Source organism: Sarcophilus harrisii, chromosome 1, assembly GCF_902635505.1.
Source record: "Sarcophilus harrisii chromosome 1, mSarHar1.11, whole genome shotgun sequence".
In the NCBI taxonomy this organism is placed as follows: Eukaryota; Metazoa; Chordata; class Mammalia; order Dasyuromorphia; family Dasyuridae; genus Sarcophilus; species Sarcophilus harrisii.
The window spans coordinates 29,654,560-29,679,115 of NC_045426.1; positions in this window are offsets into that span (position 1 = coordinate 29,654,560).

The window sequence follows — 24,556 nt, forward strand, 5'->3', positions numbered from 1 at the left end:
AAGTACTTGCAGTACTCACTCTCCTGATCTTTTAAAACCACTAAGGTCATAATCTCCAGTTTAACATTTATCTAAAACAAAGGATTAATGGAGAGGCAATAACAGGGACCCAGCTGTTCAGGGTCACAGGTCAGCCTCAGATAGGGAGAGGGCACAAGGTTTCTCCCCTTTCATCATCATCTCTCACTGGAGCCGTCAAGGCAAGAGTAGAGACCTACGGAATAAGGAAACAGAAAGTGATTGAGCCATTTTGAAATTTATTTCCAACTCCAGTTCTGTGGCTACAGTCAACAAAAGAGGTTGTCATTTGCAATATGGTTAGTAGCCTGGAAATTGTGACACAGTGTCTTCACATCCTCTAAAGTTGCTTTAAGGCAAGTTCATTTGCCGTCATCACAACTCTACTGGAGTCAGGCTTCCCAGTCTCTCCCCCATTGGGGAACCACAACAGCCAAGCACATTGATGCACTTAGTCCAAGATCTTAGGGATTGGAATTATTTGCTGATCCCCCACTGTATTGTTTTCCCCAATCAAAGAGCTTCCCTTTTACCACATGACTAACTAATCAGAATCCATTATAGAATGTCTACACATGCTGAAAGGTGCTTCCTTTAGACATCATCACAACTCCCCCAGAAACAGGGTGCCCATCCACTTTCATGTGGGGAAATGCATGCATGCCTCAGAGGGACTAGAATTAATGAATGAATAAAAATTTAGGAAACACTTATTATATGCCAAGCACCGTTAAACACTGGGGACAAAAAAAAAAAAAAAAAGTAGCTATTTTAAGGATTCTACATTCTGAGAGAGACACCAAAATATAGAGGGTAATATCTACATAAAGTATTTTGGTTTCTGAAGTCGTGGATTCTTGAGTGAAGCCAAAGGGCAGTTGATTAACAAGTCATGATAATGTTGATTTGATTATTGTTTCCAGAGCAAAAGGTAAAAGGTGTGTGTGGGAATTCCTCATATGTACCATATGTACCACAGAGTTGCAATGAATCAGAGCATGACTATTTATCAGAAGAGAAGAATAGTTTTTTTTGTTTTTTTGTTTTTTTGTTTTTTTTTTCCTGAGGACGGAGAGAATAATGTTGATTATTTAATTACTGGGTGCTTTGGTGGGGCTGAAGAAGAACAGAAATTGCCAGAATAGAAACAATCCTTTTCTTTACTGAGCAAAATCATATGGCAAACAATTTGCTTCATAATTGGTAATAAACTTATGGGTGTAGAGAATGTTATAGTTTTTTTTTCTCTTTGGATCTCCAACATCTTCCTCTATGCTCCCTTTCAGATGCCTAATTCTTTGTGTAATGGGCATGCTTCTAGGTTTTTAAAACCAAGGATCGTGGTGGACCAATATTTCCCATACCTTCTCACATGCCGGAATGATATCCAATTCCTTTAACACAGACTTGTCTGCTTTCTGAGGACTAGTCTGTATAAATACAGAAAAGCTCATTGTTCATAATCTAACCTTTTGATATCAAATTCCTTGTCTATGGAAACCATGAAACAAAGGTCTTGTGTGGCTCTTTCCCCTCCTGTAGTATCGGTGCCAAAAAAAAAAAAAAAAGGAACATAAAATAAGTAAAAAAAAAAAAACAACAACAACAACAATACAGGCTTTACATTACTTATAAAACTAAACTTAGCTGTTGACATTCTAAATGTGAGCCAGTGATCAATTGGGCTTAATCCCGAAGGACTTATTTCATATTTATCTTAATATTCTCATTGTAACTGAAATCAGAAGAAGGAATGAGGTAACAACTAATTGAAGGATGACTCTCATGTTCTCATTGGAGAGAAAAAGAAAATCAAAGATGTTTTAAAAACATGAGCCAAGCAAAAAGAAAGAATATTTTATAGATACCTGGTCATCTTGGGTTTCAGTGCCCATGAAAAGAATTTACAAAAAGCTACTATGAAAATAACTGAAGTTTATTCACCATAATCTGATATAGCAGATGAAGAAGTAAAATAGTTTACAAAGTATTCAATGATGAACTCTAACTTAAATCATCATCTACTTTGATAATGTGTGGTTTTAATTTTAAAAAAAAAAGTAGAAATAGATGAAGCTGGTGAGAAAGAAAGTTATAATAGAAAATAGGAACAAGAGAGGTAAGACCACATCAAAGCATCATTAGTACTTTCTGTGAGAAAAGACTTGGTAAATTCTAGGTGTGGTAAACAACTAATAATCTAACCAAAAATGAATTTGATTATCTTTTAACAGACAAGAAATGGTGTATTGTCAAAAAAAGAGTCATTCTTGAATTATTTTTTTTAGTAAAAGGATCAAAATTACTACAAAGGTAGAAAAAAGAATAAAAAATAAGAAAAATGTGACTTTTGATTGAAAGCTTAATATTAACTTATATGATAATAAAATGAGATGAAGAAAAGGTTATAGATGCAAAATGCATAATTCCAAAGAACATTAGCTATAGTAAATGATATGTGATATAAAATAGAGTTCTTGAAATACAAGTTCATTTGTAAAATCTTATAAAGAAGCATAATGAAAGGTTGTGAAGAACATTGCCTCATAACATAAAGTGTTATTGCTCCAAAAGAGGGTAAGTTTAAAGAAAGTAACAATACAAAGAAGTCAGTCTGAGATTATATAAGGATGACAACTGAAGGACAAAAGATACAAGGAAATGGGAAAAGATCTGTAAAGATTTATATAACATATTTGTCTTATTTTTGATGAAATTCGAATTGCCACTCATGCCAAAGTCTTGTCTGTGCTTTTTGAGGAGGTAGGAATGGAACTCAATGGGGAGAGCAGCTGAATTATATATTGCATGAATGTACAGAAGAGTTCTGGATAGGAAGTAACACAATTGTGAGGATGTTAAGGTATTGATTCACACTGTACCTGAAGCAAAGGGGGAAAATAACAACAACAAAGCATGGGAAAAAAATCTGACCTTACCAATACTCCCTCTCTTCCAAAAGTAACAGGAAATCATCAATAATTACTGATGTATATGACAAATTTCTAATAACTGTTCTGATAGTTATCTAACTATACTCACATCAGCACAGTAAGGCTATGCTCAGTAAGAGAATTAGTAAAGACCACATTTTTGTAAACAATGTTCCATGATATCACATAATTGAAATATGAAGAATATTGTCACATTATGCTAACTCTATCTGAAGGTCTGATTGATTTGAACTTCTCACAAGATAAGATCATCTGAAATCGCCATCATTGCTGATTGATTTAATTTAGATTCTCTCAGTCTCATTTCCCCTCTGATTAGAGCTTGGGAAGTTGAGCAACTAACTTCTCCATAGAAAAAGAACCTAACCTTCCAGGTAATTGTCCCTTTCCATTAGCAGGTCTGTATGATTTGTATTCCAGGAATCCTTATTGACTCTGTTTAGGATTTAAAATACCTCTTGGTATTCCTCTTCTCTTTTCCCAACTGCTTTTTAGATTTCTTTTATGTGTTGTCTTTCCCCATTGGTTCTAAACATGTTGAGGGTAGAGACTATATTTGATTTTTTTCTCTGTATCAGTCTGGCACATAATCTGTACTTAATAAATGCTTATTGAATTGAATTATTGATCATAGAAATACTATTAAAGGTGAAGTCAAGATGAAAGAAAGAAGCCAGTAAGTTGTCTGAGCTTTTCATAAGAAACAATGTCCCCAAACCTCTAAATATATTAATATATTCTGGAACAACAATTTATAAAACGTTGGAATGAAATAATTATCCAGCCTAACATAACTTAGAAGGACTTCAGGAAAGTTCTGACTTACTTGGATAAAAGAGAAGGCACAGCCCAGTGCAGATAGTGTCCAGGCAAGCAAACAGGGGCTCTTAGATACAATACAGATCAGTAACTGAGGCCCTTCAATCCTGTCTCAGCAAGCTAGTGGCAAAGCAGAACAGTTGGGAGACCTCCAGACCTAGTGCATAGGGCAATTTGCCAATCCCCAACAAACAGATAATGGGCAAGCCACAAGCACCAGGGACTCTCTCATTAAAAGCCAAGAGTAGATCCTTGTCCCCCAGCACATATTGACTATTTCAGTAACAAAACTAATAGAACTCATATGTTGATCTCAATAGATGTAGAAAAATCTTTTGACAAAATACAACATACATTTCTATTGAAAACACAAAAGAGCATAGGAATAAGTGGGTTTTTCCTTAACATGATAAATAGTATCTATCTAAAACCAGAAGCAAGTATTGTATGGAATGGGGATAATCTAGAAGCTTTCCCCAAAAGATCAGGCTGGAGCAAAGATATTCATCGTAACCACTATTATTCAACACAATACTAGAAATGTTAGTTTTAATAATAAGAGAAGAAAGAAATGAAGGAATTAGAATAATCAGTGGAGAAACTAAGCTATCACTCTTTGCAGATAATGTGATGGTTTACTTAGAGAATCCTAAAAAATCAACTAAAAACCTACTTGAAACAATAACTTTTGCAAACTTTCAGGATACAAAATAAACCCATATAAATCATCAGCATTTTTATACATTATAAACAAAACCTAGCAGCAAGAGATAGGAGACATTCCATTTAAAATAATTGCAGACAATATACAATATTTGGAAGTCTACCTGCCAAAACAAATGCGGGAACCATATGAACATAATTATAAAACACTTTTCATCCAATAATATTAGATCTAAGCAGTTGGAAAATATCAATTGCTCATGGATAGGTTGAGATAGTATAAAATAAAAAATGACAATTTTCCCTAAATTAATTTACTTATTCAGTGCCATGACAATTAAACTACCAAAATTATTTCAGAGCTAGAAAAAATAACAAAATTCATGTGGAAGAACAAAATGTCAAGAATATTAAGATAATTAATAAAAAATGAAAAAAAATGGAACCGAGCCATACCAAATCTGTGGCTTTATTATAAAACATCAATTATTAAAACTATGTAGTACTTGCTAAGAAATTTGGAGGAATAGGTTAGGTACATAAAAAAAAATTGTAAATTACTATAGTAATCTACTGTTTTACATACCCAAAGATTCCAGTTTCTGAGATAAGAACTCACTATTTGACACAAACTGTCAGAAAAAAAAATAGTATTAGAAACTAGGCATAAACCAGTATCTCACACTCTATGGCAGGATAAAGTCAAAATGGATATGAGTTAGACATAAAGGGTGATACTATAAGCAAATTAGAAGAGTAAAAAAAAATATCTCTAAGATTTGTGGAAAAAGGAAGAATTTATAACCAAAACAAAAAAAAAAAGAGAGAGAGAGCATAATTAAATGAAAAATGGATAATTTTGATTATATTACATTTAAAAGATTTTGCCCAAATAAACCCAATGCAACCAAGATTAGAAGGAAAACAAACCTAGGAAACAATTTTTGCAACCAGTGTTTCTGGTAAAGTCTTCATTTCTCAAATATATATAGAACTGAGTCAAATTTACAAGATTATAATACATTCTCCAGTTGATAAATGGTCAAAGAATATGACCAAGAAGTTTTCATATAAGGAAATTAAAGTGATTATATTCATATGAAAAATGCTGTAAATTACTGCTGATAAGAGAATGAAAATTAAAACAACTCTGAGATACCATGTCATACCTATTAGAGTGGCTAATATGGAAAACAAAAAGGAAAATGATAAATGTTGGAGAAAATATGGGAAAATTGGTATATTCATTTTTGGTAGATTTGTGAACTGATCCATCCATTTTGTAGAATAATTTGAAACTATGCCCAAAGGGCTATAAAATTGTCCCTACACTGATTCAGCAGTATTACTACTAGATATGAATCCTAAGAGATCATAAAATATTGAAAAGGATCCACATTTACAAAAAATATTTATAGCTATTCCTTTTCTGTGTCAAAGAATTAGAAACTGAGGGGATGCCCATCAATTGGGGAATTGCTTAACAAACTGTAGTATATAAAAAGATACCATTGTTCTATAAGAAATGGTGAACAGGGGACAAACTTAGAAAGACTTACATGAACTGGTGCTGAGTGAAAGCAAACAAAACCTTGAGAACATCATGCACAGTAATAGCAACATTGTGCAGTAATCAACTGTGATAGACTTTGCTGTTCTCAGCAATACAGAGATGGAGGACACTTTCAAAAGACTCAATATGGAAAGTGTGATCCACATCCTGAGAAAAAAACTTTGATACCTGCATGAAGCCTGAGAAATATTATTTTCACTTTTTTTTTGCTTTTTGTTTCTTTTTCTTTTTTCTTTTATTCTAATTTTTCTTCCACAACATGACTAATGTGGAAATATGTGTAATATGATCATACATATACCATCTATATAAAATGTCTTGTTATCTTGGAAAGAGGGAAAGGAAGGGAGAGAGGGAGAAAAATTTAGAACTCAAAATCATACAGAAATGAATGTTGAAAACTATATATAAACTTGGAAAAAATACAGTGATATCAAATGTAAACTCCAATCCTTCCCCCATCACAAAAATACAGAAATAGGTGATGGAGTACCATGAATGAATAAATTATTCAGAACATTTCGTGGTCAAGGAGTTAATGACAGCCTCCTTGGAATAATCAATGTAATTTTTAACTATTTGACTGAGTATCACAAATCAGGAAATAAATGAGGCACCATTAATTTAAAAACTAAATTGTAGTAAATAGGACAAATGGACAGTGAGTTGGGTCCACAATTATATACAGCCCAAAGATTGACTTTGGGAACTGAAAGGCTTCTTTCTTTACTTCAAAGATCTCTCTGAAATGTTCCTATTTATAATACTAAAATTCTATAAGGATTATTAGACATTCATGTGTGAATACATAATGAAATACGACCATCTCCAAAGAATTAAAAATGAATATCACACAGAAGACAATGGACAAATGTATAGTGGGCTTTGAGAAGGGAGAAATATATATGAAATAATTGTCTTTGAAGAAAAGCTGGAGTAATCAGTGCCAATTAACTAAATAAGCTAGCAACATATATGTTATCAAAGCAATTTATGTTTGAAAAATAAGATGAACTGGTTATATGAGAGGAGCAATGGATTACCAAGCAATGGATTAAGTATAAGTAGACCTTTTGTACCAGTAATATATCCTTGTGAAGGGAGAAAGGGAAAGTGAGAAAGACTCCCAATATTTTCAGGGCATTTTTATGATAATCTTACAGGATAACATGGACAAGAATCCCAAATGATAAGTAAGCAGTGATGAATTTTGTTTTCCATTCTTAGAAGAACATCCACATTGATGGGATCAGATTCCATTCTTGTAATCTCAGAAACAAGGACAGTGACCTACACACTTAGTAAATACTTCATAAATGTTGGTTGAAAATGAAAACATTTTGAATTTTAAAATAAGCCAACTGAGGTTTTATAATGAAAAATCTCTTGAAATGGCAAAGGACTCTTGGATAATGTGTTTATTAGTTGGAAAATATCTTGCGAATTCATTTTAATTGCCTTTCCATTTGCTACCGGCAAGAAACCACTTTCACAAAAATAAAATCAAAGCACAGAAACTGGTTGGCATTTGGCCTTGCTCTATGTCTGGAATTCTTTGGGTAGATTGATAGTAAGTGTAAAATAAATAGCAAGAATAATAAGACTGAATGTCTTTACTTTCTATAATGTTTCAATATTGCATGTGTATGACATAATATTTACATATTTATCATTAAGTTTAATTTAGTAATTCTGATTATATTTTATTGTCATAAAACATTCCTTCTTATTATTGAGAAAAAAATAAAAATAATACCAGAAGGCTCAGTTGTTTCTGCCAGCCATTTCTTCTACCAATATCTATGACTTAATAATTAATTCTCATAGAAGTGTCAAAGGCATACAGAGGATAAATGACTTGGCAAGGTTAACATAGTTAATCTGAACCTCACTTTGAAACCATCCATTCCTAATTCCAAATTCTACACCCTGCTTCCTAAAACATATTGCACCTCTCTATAAAAATATCTCTTATATGATTTTAGTTATTTTGTGCAACAAATCCTGATATTTTAGTAGTACTTCATGAAGTTAAAATGGGAAAACAATGTTGAAGTTTGAAGTTAATTCATTTGGATGAAACAATATTTTCCAACCTTAATAATGCAACATAGAACATACACACTTGAGGGCTTGACTATCATATGTTGCAACAGAATATTTGGAAAATGTGATTATTCTTTTAGTGTGTTACAGATTTTCCCTTCTTTTCCTGTCCTGAATACACTTCACTTCGAAATGTTCTTCGGTGGACATTCATGAGAAACAACCGGCCCCAGAATGCCTCTTGTGCCATTTACAAATAAAGTATTAAGTCCCACAGCACAATGTTAATAGGGCCATAATAGGTTGATTCTATATAGAAAACCCAATGTAGTTTATCTGTTCTATAGCCAAAGTCTCACACCTATAATCTTGCATACTTATGCCATTGAAGCAGATACTATAGATGTATCATTTCAAATCCTTTCCCACTAGTGAAAAAAAAAAAAAAAAACTACTAACCCTATTTATGGGAAGTCAAATATCATCAGTTTTGACCTGTGAGGATGTCTTAATACTTTTTTCAAGAATGTATGAATCGTTGGTATTCACACACCAATGCAGAATGCAATTTCTCTACAATATAATACATGTTGAGAATATTTATAACTGAACAATTTGTCATCAAAATAAGTCACCCAATAGGATCTTCCCAAACACATTGGTCCTTATCAAATAAGAATATAGTCTATCATGTTTTGGTGTGTGTGTGTGTGTGTTTCTCAATAGTATTTTATTTTTCCAAATCCATGTAAAAAGATAGGTTCCCACATTCATTTTTATCAGATTTTGTGCTCAAATTTTTCTCACTCCTTTCCTTATCTCCCTGCCCAAGATAGCAAGTGATCTGATATAGATTATAGATTCATAGTCCTTTTAAACGTATTTCCATATTTGCCATGTTATGCAAAAAAAAGACCAAAATGAAAAAAAAAACAAGAAAGTAAAAAGACAAGCACACAAAAAAGATGAAAATAATGTGTTTCAATCCAATTTAGTCTCCATAGTTCTCTCTCTGGAATTGTCTTGGATCATCACATTGCTGAGAAGAGATAAATCTATCATAGTTGATTAGCAGATAACCATTCTTTTACTTTGTACAATATTCTCTGGCTTCTGCTCACTTCACTCAGCATCAGTTTATGTAAGTTTTTTCCAGGATTTTCTGAAATCATCCTGATCATCTTATAGAACAATAATAGTTCACTATGTCCATATTCCATGTATTATTCAGCCATTCCCCAATTGAAAGGTATCCACTTAATTTCTAATTTCCTGTCACTATAAAAAGAGCTGTAAGATTTTGCTCATGTGGGTCCTTTTCCTTTTTATGATGATATATAGACTCAGAGACACTGCTGAATCAAGATATGCACAGTTTTGTAGGCCTTTTACCATAGTTCCATTTTTTTTTTCTCATAATGATTGGATTATTTCACAACTCCAGCAACAATGCATTAATATCCCAGTTTTTCCTACCACCTCCAACATTCTCCATTATCTTTTCCTGTCATCTTTCCCAATCTGAAGTGGTGTGAAATGGCCCCCCAGAGTTGCCTTAATTTGCATTTTTATATTCAATAGTGATTTAGAGCATTTTTATAGGACTATAAATGACTTTAATTTCTTCATTTAAAAAATGTCTGTTCATATCCTTTGACTATTATCAATTGGAAAGTCCATATTTATCACTTGACCAATACTCAATCCCTTCCCAGATTATTAGGATCTGTTCAAGATTATAGTATCAAGGCTTTTACAAGATCATTGTCACATTTGTGCCATGATGGCAATGGAAAGGAATTTTACTGAAGGAAAATGAAGTCTCCTTGGCCAACACACTTAATTTTCCTAGACTTCAGTTTCTTCAAATGAAAAATAAAAGTATTGGACTAGTAGACTTCTTAGGTTCCATTCAGGTAAATTGTGATCAGATTCTTGTAGACTTTGATTACATTAAACTCTGAATTTTATTTGATTGATTGTAAGAAACTATCATGTCAATACTAAGAATGAGTGAAACATAGACTTAAAAAAATGGGAAAGTTGAAACCTGAAAAGTAGATAGACTTCTTGGATCTGGAAGGATTTTGGCAATGGGATTGATTTGAAGGGAGAGAAAATCAGAGTGGGTGATCAGTTAAGATGTTATACCAAGCAAAAAGGCAATGAGATCTTTACTAGGTTAGTGATCATGAAAAAAATCATGTGATATTAGTGATAATTCAAGAGATATTACAGATAGAAAAAAAAAGAAGTCTTGGTGATTCATTAGTTATGGAGAATGAGCCAGAGGAGTAAAAGATATCATTGAAGTTCTGAACCTTGATCACCAAGTATTGCCATTAATAGAAAAAGGAAAATTGAACAGAGAAGTTGATTTGACACAAGAATAAATTTGTTTTTTGACATCCCAAGCTTAAGGTGAGTGGCCAAGGTAGTTCACTGGTATTCACATGATGCTAGGAGAAAGCAAGAAAACACTCCAGTTTGCTAGGTAGATTTTTGGTGGACTACTTTTGGGAGGCATGGAAAAGAGTTACATAGGAAGGACAGGTATGGATGGGATGTAATCTGCAGGATTCAAGGGAACTTATAAACCAGCAAGATCATATAACCATTGGCATATTTAAGTTTATAGGATATGATTAATAAATGATTTTGAAAGACTGACAGATACATGCATATGGAGATGTCTAATAGGGTAGCTGACAATATGGGATGATCCCTAAGAAGAGAGACTGATACTAGTAAGTGTTTGAGCATTATCGACATATGGGTAATGATTAAAACTGCGAGTAGATGAAGTCACCAAAGGAGAATAATAGAAAAATAAGTAGAGGATGAAAACAGTCCTTTGAAATAGCTAAGTTTATGAAGTAAGTAATGAAGATGGGAAGGAATAGTTAAAAATTGGAATAAAACTACAGGAATTTATTTTTTTTCCTTTAAATAACATATTATTTTTCCAAATATATACAGATAGTTTTCAACATTCACCTTTCAAACTTTATGTTCCAAATTTTGCTCCCTCTCTCCTCTCTCTCCTCTTCCCTTCCAAGACAGCAAGCAATCCAATATAAGTTAAATATGTACAGTTCTTCTAAATATATTTCTATATTCATCATATGATGCAAGAAAAATCATATCAAAAGGGAAAAATAAGAAAAATAAGCAAACAACAAAAAAAAGTGAAAATATTGTGCTTTGATCCATATTCAGTCTCCATATTTCTCTCTCTCTGGATGCGGATGGCACTTTCCATCACAAGTCCTGTGAAATTTCCTTAAATCATTTCATTTTGAAAAAAAAGTCAAGTCCATCACTGTTATTCATCACATAATCTTGTTTCTATATACAACATTCTCTTGATTTTGATCACTTTGCTTAGCATCAATTCATGTAAGTCTTTCCAGGTTTTTTTGTTGCAGGAATTTAAAGAATCCATTGTGGACAATATTGGTAAATGCTACAGTGTTAGACACTGGGAATATCTGCAAGGAATGGTGGGGGGAGAGGAGGGAATCATGGTATATTTATTGTAGTCACCTGATTGCACACATCTGTCAAGAATTTCTTTGACTTGTTTAGGAAGAAGTGAGAGTAGCTTTAATTCAGGTGAATCTTGTTAATGTAATGTATCATGATGGAAGCCAGACCTTGGAATATGAAGTTAATGGATAGAACAAAGGAAATTTGGCTTTAGTGAATAGTTAAAATGCAACCTGCCATCTGGGAGAAGGGGTGGGGGGAAGGAGGGGGAAAGTTGGACAAAAAGTTTTGCCATTATCAATGCTGAAAAATTACCCATGCATATATCTTGTAAATAAAAAGCTATAATAAAAAAAGAATAAAAAATAAAATAAAGGTCCTCATAAAGGCACAAAAAATAGTTAAAATGTAGAAATGTTAGATAAAGGAAAAAGGTGGGAATAGGTATCAGTGAATAATGTGTTGAGAGACCTTAGGAGTCGAGTCCTATGCCTGTGTATGCAGAATTAGTAGGTGACTGAATAAGGAAGAGAAATGAGGAATATATAGGATCTTGGGTGATTATACAAAGGAGTTAACATTAAGTTTGTATTGCAGAAATTTGGACTGTGTTTAAGGTCTTGGGAGAAGATTTTAAGCTCTTAGGGATCCTCTCCCATGCACAATACCAGTAATGGGAGCCATATTGGGAAAGGCTGATCAGATGTTTTTATATTTAAATGGCAAATATCAGAAGTCAATTCATGGGTTAGGTATAGAGATGTGACCCAGAAGGTCCAACTGTACCTTCAACCACAGTTGGACCCAGATCTTAAAGGAATGAGAATTATTGAGCCATTGACATATTTATACTCAGGAAGAGAAAGACTAAGTACAAGTCATTTATGGGATATGCTAATTAGATAAGCATTGTTAAAGTTTAAGAAGTTTCAGTGTACTGCAAGGCATAAGACTGAGTAGTTGGTGAATTATTTGAGTCAGTATTAAAAAAAAATCTTTCAAGAAGTTCAACAGTGAAAAAAAATCATTGTGATCCTTATATCTATGTTTCACAATGTTGGTTGTAAATTTCTTTTAGTAAGTATATATGCATTAAGCACCTCTTATGTTTAAGGTTCTGTGGTATTCTTGGACACTCCAGAGATAAAAATGAGGCAGCCACTGCTCTCAGGGAGTTTATATTTCTATGTAAATTTTACCTATCATAGGAGGAGAAAAATTATCTACAAAAATCAGTCTGTTCTGATAATTTTTATCAAGGATACCTAGGATATGCATATTAATCGTTCTTGTTAAGATTATTTTTAGAAAAGAGGCATATGAATATGGATTAATTATTCTTCCTGCTTATAATTTTAAAAAATACTATTATAGTTATTTCTTCCCCCATTCATTTGTTATCTTCTGTATATATATATATATATATATATATATATATATATATATATATATGAAATAGCATGAAAGATGCTATCCAGGAAATATCTAGTTACAAAAGAAAGTAGGCTGGTCATGAAGCAAGAAAGGGAGGCAATGTAATAATTGAGTGCTATATGTGAAATATTAAAATCCACAAAAGGTTACACACACACATGCATACACAAACACACACACACACATATACATGCATATAAAATATAGGTAGCCACAAATTATATAGTATATGTAATATATATGAGAGAGACAGGCACATACATACAGAGACTGAGACAGAAAGTCAGAAAGAGAAAGACAGAAAGAGAGACAAAGGCAGAGACAGAGACAGAGTCAGAGAAAGAAACAGACAAACAGAGCGATAGACACAGGCACAAAGACACTCACACATACAAGACAGAGAGACAGACACAGAGAGAGACAGACAGAGACAGAGAGAGATAGAAGTCAAGAAACAGAGAAAAAGAGACAGACACACAGAATCAGATTCATTGAAACACTAGGAAATCTGTAGATTTAGTGAATAGTAATGTTCATGAAAAAGAAGAAAATATGAAGAGATATCCACACATTTTGTTGTTGTTCAGTCATATCTAACTCTTTGTGACCCCATTTGGGGTTTTCTTGGCAAATATACTGCCATGATTTGCCACTTTCTTTTCTACCTCATTTTATAGGTAAAGAACAAAAACAAATAGGGTTAAGTAACTTGCTCAGAGTCACACAGTAAATGTCTGAAGCCAAATTTGAACTCAAGAGAAGCTTCTTGACCTCAAGGCTGGCATTTAGTACTCTATAACTGTCCCCTGTATATACATATACATATACATGTGTATATAAAATATATAAAAATACATACAATATATCACATAAACACATATAAATGCACATCTATCTGTCTACCAACCATCACTCTTGCAAGCTCATTGGCTACTGTCTATAAGTGGTCATGTGACTTGAGCTGAATTAAAATACAATGGGGAAACTATACAATATATTGACCATATTGGTCAATATTGTTTTAGACTATTTAAAATAACTAGAGTTGTAATATTGATGTGATATAGGAAATGATGCCTTGGTAGACTGAGAAAGACATGGAAAGATTTGGACTTATGAAGTAAGTTGTTATCCAACATCAGAGAAACAGGACCAAACAACATAGTACAGTCTCATGTAGATATATATATGGATGTATATATGTTTATGAGCATAGATACTCATGTATATTTACATGCAGGCATACATGCACCTATGTCGCTGTGTTTATGTATGCACACATGTGTAGATATATATACATGAACATGCATATATTAAATACATATATAAATGCTATGTGTATATATCCACGTTTAATTGTTGTTATATTGTAAGAGAGGGGAGGATAGGAAAAATAAAGTAATAGTGTAAAAGTGCATAGCAGTAAACAAAAAAAAAAAATTCTTACAAGGAAGCAAAGAGAAGATGGACAGCTCTGAAGACAATGTGTAGTATTTATCATTTAGACAATCTTGAAATGGAAAATTGTTTTATATTTTGAGTCCTCACATGTTCTTTTGTGCTCATTGCAATATTTTTTTCTTTTTCTATTTTGTATTTAAGTTTGAAATAAATAAGTAAAAACTAAAATTGGGAAATATTTAAAAAATAAATTTAAAAAATATGATTCACTATAAGTGCTAATTTGTGTTTTTTTCTAAGTACATATAAAGTCCACTGGGATAAGTTCCTATTTGAGTTTGATACAATTGTCCTAGAGGAAGACCTCCAGTGATTTATGGCAGTTCTTGGGCAAAATCTTATAGGATCAGAGGGTATGGGAAGCTTGTGATCTGCATTGCTGAAGGAGACACACATACATCAAAATGATCAAGTCCTTTAAATAGTGAGGAAGGATAACAATACTGCTTGAGGGAACAGGTGCCTTACTTGACTACCAAATAATGCTGGTCAGAATCTCGGATGCATTTCTTACACACCATTGTGATTTTTATGTGAGAATGTAGATTGAGTGTTTGTTTCTATTTAATTCAACAATCATTTATTTATTATGGTACATTCCTGCCCCAGTACTAGAACGAATCTTATACTTCTCCTTCAGGAACAAAATAGATTTCTTTTCCCTTCAAATTTTCTGATGGTCTAATCTATAGTTACAGAAATAACTATCCTTTTTTTGATTATTGTTTTAATAAGTCTGGAAGAAAACACAAAAATGAGTAGTTTAAAAAGAACTGAAAAGGGACAGCTAGGATGTGCAGTAGATAGATCACCAGCCCTGAAGTCTGGGATACCTGAATTCAAATTTGATTTCAGACACTTAACATTTCCTAGTTGTGTGCTCCTGGGCAAGTCATTTAACTTCAATTGCCTCAGGGGAAAAAAAAAGAAAAGAAAGGAGCCGAGCAAAAGGAAATTGTGTCTCCTTCCTTTAATTGAAATGGAATTCAGGTTCTAAAATAGAGTTATTCCTGTAAAAACATAAAAGGATACAGGACCCCTCTATTTTTGCCTCCACAACAGTAAAGATTAGAAGTAGATGACTTAGTAGGTAGTCTACCTTGAAGGGATTATAATCTTATACAAATATTAATTTTTTTGAAGCCTTGTTTACTAATCTGGAAAACAAAATCATATTTGGATGGGATGATGATAAAAGGAACATGTATCATTCACTCAATCAGTCAAGCATTTAATAAATATCTAGTATTTTTTAAAAACAACAGTTTAATAAACATTTGAAGGATTTTTGTGTACTGTCTTATTCAGTGATGAAGCAATTGACTTTAAAGACTTTAATAAACTTCTTGTTCAATGATTACATACCAAAAAAACTAGAATTAATAATAAGGTCAGGGTAAACAACAAAAAAAAAATCAGTGTTTCCCCCATGCTTTCTCTGTCATCTTGGCAGTTCATGTTAATGGTGAACTAACGTCCTCATTTTCATATCCACATAGATTCCCTCGGGGGCCATTGTTTGCTAAAGACGGATGTCATGTAACCCAGAACATGGATGGTGCATTGAGTAGTTCAGAAAGCTTGTTTATCATTAACTTTTCATCTAAGTATAAACCCATTTGACAAATACAAACTCATTATAACCAGCAGTGCTGAATAGAATTTGAAAGAACAACCCTAATTTTCATGAATAATATATTTGAATTCCTGCTGATATATGTCAAGAATGAAATCCCTATTACTTCAATGAAACAAAGAGCATTTATAGTTTTTTTTTATGGATAACAGTTCTCTAATTTACAAGAAAGTGCCTTGGTCCTTTCATTTTGTTTGTGGGTCATATTATGGTCCTTGTTTCATATAACAGTTTTTAGCCCATGCCTCGATTGTGCTTTTGGGGAACAGAACTACAATTATCCTATAATTACCTCTCCCCTCGATATCACGACACTAAAAACGATTTGGTTCAGTAGTATTGTTGGGCATTGATGTCTATATGATACAGTGCAAAGGAGAAAGGAAAAAGAGGCTCAAAAATCCCTCTAGCAGGCCTGCAGCACATCCAGCAAGGACTCACTCAATCACAGAGAGATCCAAGGAAAGCAAGGTTAGCACAGTAATGACATAGCAGGTCAAAGTCAGAATGAAAAAGTAAGAGGAGGAAGAAGCATCATTAACACAGAGAAGAAGCAGTCAGTAACAAGGGCAGCTGAATAGGCTGAAAGTGGAAAACAAGATTTCCTGGGAATGGCAGGCATTAAAGATACAAGGACATAGGTATTCTGTCAAGTGGAAACAAGTTGGAAAAAGGCAAGGGGAGACAGATAAAGAAAATGAGAGAAGGCAAAGAAAGACTATTTATAATAAGGACAATGGAAGGAAAGGGAATGAAAGGAAACAATGATAACTTAGAAGGGATTTAGGGATAGGAGATTTTCTTCAAAACAGTTGTTTAAAATAAAATGAAAATGCCTCTCCCAGCTGGAAATAACATTACCTAACCAATTCAATAAAACCAGTAAATCCTGTAGTTGTCTTTAAGTTAGCTGCCAATGTTGCTTCCAAGTTTCTTAAAATAAAAATAAAAAATGCAAAATGTTTATATGTATACACATATGCACATTAGAGATATATACATATATATGATACACATGTGTATGTATATATATATATATATATATATATATATACACATTTCATTAAATGTTTCCTGATCACATTTAAAATTCTTTGACATTCATTTTTTTTTAAATTGAATTTCAAATTCTATTCCTTTCCTCATATCCCTACCCCACCCTTTAAGAAGACAAGCAAGCAGCTAGGAGAAATAGAGTAAGTAGCCTGACATCAGGAAAATCCATCTTCCCGAATTAAAATCCGATTTCAGACATTTCCTTGCTGTGTGATTCTCAGTTTAACCCTCTTTGTCTCAGTTTCCCATAAAATTAGAGAAGAAAATAGGAAGCCAATCCAGCAACTTTGCCAAGAAAACCCCAAAAGGAATTGTGAAGTTTGAACATGACTAAAGTCACTAAACAAATTTCTGTATAATGCAAATATCTGGAATAGAAGTTCTTAACTTGGAGTTTACATCTTTCAAAGAGTGTATGGATAGGAGCCAGCTGTGAAACTGGATAGGGGAGAAAGTTGATATCTTTATATTCACTAATGTTTAATTCACTAACATCCTGTCTTGATGGAGACTTATTCTGGTCACACGACCAGTATTCAAACTGGGCTACATTACCCTGCCTTCCCTTCCCATCTTCTCTTACCACCCTCTTTGTTGTCTTTGCATCAGTTTTTGACTCTTCTTCCTCTTCCCCATCTTATTTATCTTTCCTCTCCCCTTTTCTAAACCCAAAGCGATATTTTGTTCAATTACAATTTAAAAAGATGCATCACATTTTTCTGAGAAGGGATTTCTAAATTTTACCAGTCTGCCAGAGGGATCCATGACATAGCTTCATTTACTAGGTTAAATGCACTTGACATAAGGGGAAGAGGATGAGAGTTTTCTCTGTATGTGTCAGGAGGAAAAAAAACAAGGAAACCTGAAATCCACATCCTCCACTTGCAAACAGATATCTATTCAAAAACAATATTAACCCATTAATAAAATGTGAGTGTTAAAGCAGTCACATAACAAAAGTCTTAGGATAAATGTTTTAGCCCTATGTCACAAAAAAGGACCCTAAAGCATCCTGTCTTGATAGAGATTTATTTATAGTTATATGATCAGTATTCAAACTGGGTTGTTATTACTGTAAGTCTTCTCTTCCCATTTTCTCCTATCACCTTCTTTATTGTTTTGCCTCAATTTTTTGTCTCCTCTTCCTTGATCTTATTTATTATTCCTCTCCCGTTTCCTAAGTCCAAAATATCATATAGTGAGAGACTTGTGTTAAATAGCCAGAGTCAAGAAATAAGAGCAGAAGCAAAGGGGGGCACCATTGAGGCAAAGGGACACCATTTAATCCCCTTCTTCAGAAACACTGGCTTCATCCAATCACCTTTCAGCACCTTGTTAAAAGGAGAAAAGATGTTGGATTTGATTTGAGAAGCTGGGTCTAGATTCTAGCTCTGTATATGATCCAGTGTTCTCATATATACAACCAGGGCCTTGGATCACATCAACTCTTAGGCATCTTCTGGCTCTATCATATCATCCCATGATCTTTCCATGTCCCATATAGTTTCCACTATAGTAGATATTCAAAAGTATTCTTGATCAGACCACTATCTGTAGCAAAAACATAGCACCAACACTAGTCTAAACAGATATAATGAGAAATTATATACATGCATGACATATGTGTAGCATAATTTCCAGACATGTACATGCATGTACATGTATATGTGTATGTATATATACACACATCAATATTTTTAGATAATGAAAATATGAAAAATAGAAAGAGAATGGAATCAACATGAGATTTTCCCTTTTCACCTAAATAACAATATCTTCTCTAAGGTTGCCTTATTTTCTTCCTCTATGCAGACCATATAAAACTGTACTGATAAATGTTTAACAATTCAGTCTCTTGAAAAATGTATGCATGACATATGTTTAAGCTTAATTTGTATTATTAACATATTTTCCCATTACTTTCCTAAGTCTACACTATCAACAAAACAATAAATCTAGCCCTGCTTTATAGCATTTGCTGATTTCTCATGCTCACACTAAAAATTTCATAATTAACCCTTTATAGTTGATTCAATTTAGTTCCAGCATATCTTTTTTTAAAAAAACTATTTATAATATGTTTTGTTATCATATGCATAGATGTGATCTCCTCTTTCAAAATATAAGCTTATAAGGACAGGAAATGTTTTAGTTTTTTTGCCTTTCTGGTCCCAAAACTCAATGCAGTGCTGGGCATAAAATAGGAGCCTAATAAATCTTTGCTCACTTGCTTGCATGGTTGATTTAAGGCATACTTTAAATAAAAAATAAGACTCAAAGCAGAAAAAGTTCAAATTAATGATTCCTTCTTAATCTACTCAAGTCCTGGAAAAGCAAGCATCGTATTTGGATAGAACCAAATTGATTAGAGGTAGAATCAAAGATTAACAATTGATGATGCGTTTGTTTTGGCAAAGAAACAATAATGAAGCAGGGTGAATAGCATAGCTCCTTGACAGAGATCAGCTATGGTCTCACTAACCTTGAGTTATATAAATGTTAGGAAATCTTGATATTTTTGGTGGAAAGAATATTATCAAACTCCTGTCAGAGACAATAGTGGCCCATGAATGCTATTAAGAGTTTAACTGGTGCAAAAGACAATGCCCAGAGAAAAGTGAGCTATGTTCAAAATGCAAACACACTTAAATTTCCTTTTACCAAGAGAGGGAAAGGAACATTCATTTAAGGAAAGGAAAGATTTTTATTTTTTATATGATAGCTTTATTTTCAAAATGCATGCAAAGATAGTTCTCAACATTCATCCCTGCAAAATCTTGTGTTCCAAAATGTTCTCCCTCCCTTCTGACAACTCCATCCCCTAGACAGCAGGTAATCCAATATAGGTTCCAGGAGTCCTCAAACTTTTTAAATAGGGGGCCAGTTCAATGTCCCTCCCACTGTTGGAGGGCCGGAGTATAGTACAAACAAAAACTTTGTTTTGTGGGCCTTTAAATAAAGAAACTTCATAGCCCTGGGTGAGGGGGATAATCATCCTCAGCTGCCTCATCTGGCCCATGGGCAGTAGTTTGAGGACCCCTGTCACATGTGATTCTTCTAAATATTTTCACATTTATCATGCTGCACAAAAAAAAACAGATCAAAAAGGAAGAAAAAGAAGAAATAAAAAGGAAGAAAACAATAACAAAAAAGGTGAAAATACTTTTGTAATCCACATTCACTCCCATAGTTCTCTCTAGGCATATAAATGATTTTCTGCATCACCAATTTATTGGAGACAGTCTGAATAATCTTATGGTTGAAAAGAGCCATATCCATTAGAGTTGATAATATTGTTGTTGCTGTGTACAATATTCTCTTGATTCTATTCACTTTACTTAGCATTAGTTTATAAGTCTCTCCAGGCTTTTTGAAATCATCCTTCTGATCATTTATTATAGAACAATAGTATTCCACCACATTCATATACTATAACTTATTCAGCCATTCCCCTAATTGATGGACATCCACAGCTTTTACAATTCTTGGCTACTACAAAAAAAACACAAACACAAACCAAAAAAAAAAAAAAAAAACAAACAACAACAACAACAACAACAAAAACTTCCACAAACATTTTTGCTCATGTGGGTCCTTTTCCCTCCTTTATGACTTCCTTGCTACAAATCCAATAATGGCACTGCTGAGTCAAAGGGTACGCACAGTTTGATAGCCTCTTGGGCATAATTACAAATTTATCTCCAAAGTGGTTGGATCAGTTCACAAATTCACCAACAATATATTAATGTCTCAGTTTTCCCACATCCCTTCCAACATCTATCATTATCTTTTCCTGTTATCTTAACCAATCTGAGAGATGTTTGGTGGTACCTCAGAGTTTTTTTAACTTGTATTTCTCTAATCAATAGTGATTTAGATTATTTTTTCTTACAACTGGAAATAGTTTTAATTTCTTCATCTGAAAATTACCTCTTCATATCCTTTGATTGTAGAAAAAAATTTCAAATGGTAAACTCCAAGAAGGACACTATGTGAAAAAAGTAAGTACAAAAGAAAAGTATAATAGAGTACATGGATAAATGCATTCATTCATTCATTCATTCAGTAACACTCATCAACACTCATTCAGTATTTCTTGTATATGTTGACATGAAGGCACAAACTAAAGAAACAGACAACTACTGAATTGGTGTTGTCTTCTATATTTCCTTAATTTTCACTCCATGTAGACTTCTGAGATGCCTCCTTACTGACCACAAGAGAATAACACCAAGATTGTCTCTTTACCCTTTCAATCTATCTCTTGTTCACTTAATAACTCACCAGATGACTTAGAGGGAATTGACTGTAAAAAATTACAGAGAGAAAGTAGAAATAACACAAGGGCACTGATTTTATACCAATAACTCAAAAGTATAACACTTGCAAAAGTTGCAAAGATTATTAGAGTTCAAAACTAGTCTTTAGCATGGGCACTGAATGTGTATTCTTATTTTTTTAAAGAATATATACAAAGGTCTAAAAGAATAAATATTTTATTAAAAATAGTCACAAACATTCCACCTATTTTTGTCATCACCCCACCCATCATCCCTGAATGGAAGTTTTGGAGTTCATGGCTCTACCCTTGAATCACAGATTTTCTTGGAGAAGAGATGCTGCAAGATATTTCCCCATGCTAACATTCCAGTGATAAGATAGCATAATAGAAAAAGTATTCCCCAAAAAAGTTTAAAAATAATACACTTAGTGGAAAATTAGAAGCTGACTGTCCTTGACTCCCTCCTTTCCAATCTCCTCTGAAATTGTTCATTATGTTCTTTTTCATACCATAATGATCAGTGTTCTCAGAGTATTTTTATTTCTTTTTAATTTAAGGGTCAATCAAGTGAATCAATCAATTCCAATTGAAGTAACAAGCAGAATGTCTTTCTCAGATATTCTTTAATGAGTCAATTAATCAATGAGAGGTGTGACCTATGTGTGAACAAGATCCTGGAAATCTCTATTGAGTCAATAAAAAATATTTTAAGTAGCTTCCACAAAGGGTATATTAGGATTTGTTGTTTGAGAAGATTTGACCATACCCTAGAGATCTTTTCTAAAACAACAAAGTAGTTTGGAACAGATCATCATTCCAGTTTCTGATAGTAATATATAAGTGATATCAGCCAAGTTTCTGAGAATATCTCTGTATCATTCTCCATTTTGCCCAAAGGGCAACTTTGTGAGCTTTGAAGGGTTGGAGGATTCCAAACTTTCTAGCAGCATCTTTGTTTCAACAATGCTTGTATTTAAAGATGAGGATGAACGAGAAACAGATGGAAAAGCAGTTTTAATATTCTACAAGGAGCTTATCAGAAAGCTGAGATCCAGACATCAAGGGGAAATCTTGAGGGCTTTAGCAAGGGATTTAGAAGTTGAGTTACTCACTTTGTCACAAATGCTTTAATATTGAATCTACTTTCTTCTGGACTATGTATGTACTATGGATTTTTAAAAATAGAGAATGTTGTTCATCTACTGTTTTTGTTATTTAACTTAATAAAATATTCCTTTATCAAAGTTGATTGACTAATTGATAACAACTAATACTCAAAAAGAAAATATGCTAATTTTTATGAAATATAGCATTAAAATCACTCCCCAAATCTCCAAATTATCCCTAACCCTCTGAAGTGAAAGATACCCAGTTACCTTTTTGGAAACTGATTTGCAATTGTGAGTAGGGTTGGGACACTGGATCTAGAATATATATGCCATGTGATGATGAATATGACAAATATCAGCAAATGTGATCTTGCAGCTATGCATGAAAACAGAGAAAAATAAAAGTTGTGTATGGAATTGGGAACCAATATGATGAGATTATTTTTAAAGTATATAATAAAATTTTATATTAATTCCTATTTGTCTCTCTTGATCTCCTTTATATATTTAAAAATGGTTTACCGGGGCAGCTAGATAATGAAGTGGACAGAGCACTGAAGTCAGGAGGATCTGAGTTCAAATTTGACCTTAGACACTTAACACTTCCTAGCTGTGTGATCCTGGCAAGTCACTTAACACCAATTGCCTCAGTAAAAAAAAATGGTTTACTGATGCTCTTTTCTCACTTTTCTATTTTGGCACAACTGTCTATACCTCTTCCTTTGTAAATTTCTTGACTCTCTTGAAAATAAAATCCTCTTTTTAAGGCAAATGATAGTAAAGGAGCAAAACAAATCTATACAGTGATGATATCCAAAATTATATACCTTATTCTATACCTCTAGTCTATCATGTCTCTACTATGAGATAGGAAGATTGTTAATCATCAGTCTTCTGGAATTGTGGTTGTTTATAAGAAGTATTTTTTGGAGCAAAAGGGATTCCTCAGGTTACTACATTGAGTTTCTCTGATATTTCTTCAGAGGCCCAGCACAGTGAAAAAAGGGACAGAATTGTTCAGATGAAAAGTAACATAACCACATAGGAATAGCAATTAACAAAAATTTAAAGCTATTCACAAAGCTAAATGGAAAGAAAATGCTAATGGTAAACAATAGTGGTGTATGGCCTCCATTGCTATTGGTTCATGGGCAGCCCATAATGGAGTAGCTTTGAAAGAGCAACTGTATTCATACTCTAAATAAAGACCCAACACCCTTCAGTACTCAGACTTACATAGCAGTTTAGAAAAGAAGCTATGACACTAATACAAGATTGGCCAAGGGGATGGGATAAAGGAAAAGTAAAGATCATTGCATTTGGAGAATGATCTGATTTCCCTAATAAGGAATGAGAAATTAAGGCAGTCACCCAAGAAAATTTAATATAATTTAACTCTGCAATATAGCAGGTGGGGTTTCTAAGCTTTACCAAATATGCAAGCTAGAATTATATCCATCAAATCAGCATCACAGCTCTAGCAGGTGGCTGGACATTTATACTTTGATGTCTCACTGTCACATCAAACAATATTTTGAAAATTTTGAAAATTGAAATGATTAGCTACTCTATCTTCTTCCCTGATATCCTATGCAAAAGAACAAATAAACAAATAGAAACCTAACAACAAAACAGCAACTTTTAAGTTTTGATTTTTTTTCTTATATCCCTTAAGTAACTCAATTAAAAAAGGAAATCTTGCCTCCCCACTCTCCTCCATCAGTTGTGCACCTTTGAGCATGTTTCTTCAGGCTTTTTTGGAGGGGGTGAGATGTGGGATATTGCAGAGTGAGGTGTATTCTGGGAAAGCCATGATTTTCTTTCAGTACTAGTAACCCTAATTTTATTGAGTTTTGCGTGGACAATGAATGCACCAGTGTTATGCCAGGAAACTGAATCGTTTCCATTTGAATTGTCTTAGGAAGATTCTGAAGATCCCCTGGCAAGATAAGGTACCAGACACTGAGATCCTTTCTCCAACTAAACTGCCAAATAGTCCAGTTCTGCAGAGAAACA